Source organism: Mustelus asterias, chromosome 20, assembly GCF_964213995.1.
Source record: "Mustelus asterias chromosome 20, sMusAst1.hap1.1, whole genome shotgun sequence".
NCBI lineage: Eukaryota > Metazoa > Chordata > Chondrichthyes > Carcharhiniformes > Triakidae > Mustelus > Mustelus asterias.
In genome coordinates this window covers 57,310,300-57,311,645 of record NC_135820.1, presented here as the reverse complement: position 1 = coordinate 57,311,645, position 1,346 = coordinate 57,310,300, and the positions used below count along the sequence as shown (strand labels likewise).

The following is a 1,346-nucleotide window of genomic DNA, read 5'->3' as shown; positions in this document are numbered from 1 at the left end:
CATCCTCCTCCTTTAGGAAGCTATTAACTTCAATTATGTAGTCTTGTTTTGGCCAATAAATGATGCAAATCCATTTGTTAAACAGAACCAACAGTCATTGACACCTGTAAGGATTTAAAAGATAGATTAAGTTCTACTATGAACACATGGTTTTTTTAAAAATACTTTTCCAATTCAATCAAATCAAATCCAATTCAGAGTCTCAACAAGTTGAGACATTTCAGATCCAGGCTGACAAGAAAGGGCCAGCGACCAAACCACCCTGTCCTGGGCCTGATCTACATGAGCCAAGCTGATTGGAGAAGGGGGAGGTTCCTCCTCCAAGACTTGAGCTCATTTGCATCTTAGCCAAAAGGCCGAGATGCTGCTTTAAAAAATTGCTTCATATGAAGCTTCAGTGTAACCTAATGACCTCAACCAAGTGTGGCCGACCATGGGCTGCCGACCATACTACACTTGATCTTAGCCAAAAGGCCGACTATGAACACATGGTTGTTTTTATTTTATTTTATACTTTTCCAATTCAATCAAATCAAATCCAATTCAAAGTCTCAACAAGTTGAGACATTTCCAATCCAGGCTGACAAGACAGGGCGAGCGACCAAATCACCCTGTCCTGGGCCTGATCTACATGAGCCAAGTTGATTGGAGGAGCAAAGCAACACCTCCTCCAAGACTTGAGCTCATTTGCATCTTAGCCAAAAGGCCGAGATGCAGCTTTTAAAAATTGCTTCATATGAAACATATGAAGCTTCAATGTAACCCAATGACCTCAACCAAGTGCAGCATCCAATCCATACTACACTTGATCTTAGCCAAAAGGCCGAGAGGTTGTTTTTTTTATTACTTTTCTAATTCAATCAAATCAAATCCAATTCAGAGTCTCAACAAGTTGAGACATTTCAGATCCAGGCTGACAAGACAGGGCGAGCGACCAAACCACCCTGTCCTGGGCCTGATCTACATGAGCCAAGCTGATTGGAGAAGGGGGAGGTTCCTCCTCCAAGACTTGAGCTCATTTGCATCTTAGCCAAAAGGCCGAGATGCCGAGATGCCAAGGCCGAGAGGTTGTTACTTATGTGAAACAACAACTCATGTTTATATATTGTAGGTCGCTTTAGATAACAATGCAGGACTCCACCAGTTACAATATCTTTTAGTTGAGTATGGCAGATGTAAACCAGATTATGGTGCCAACTAGATATTTGACTCCATGAAGTAAAAAAATCTAACTTGTGACATTCTGGCTTTTCGAAGGTTTTAGGAATTATTTATTTCCACAAAATAAATTCATTTTCCAAAGTGTGTATGAATAACAGTGACCAGGGGTATAACATAACAGACCC

The 1,346-nt window shown here is 40.9% G+C and overlaps 1 pseudogene; it reads right to left on the bottom strand.

Annotated features, from left to right (window-relative positions):
* Positions 1 to 632: 632 nt before the first annotated feature.
* Positions 633 to 835, bottom strand: LOC144508834 (U2 spliceosomal RNA; annotated as a pseudogene).
* Between the last annotated feature and the right edge of the window lie 511 nt (positions 836 to 1,346).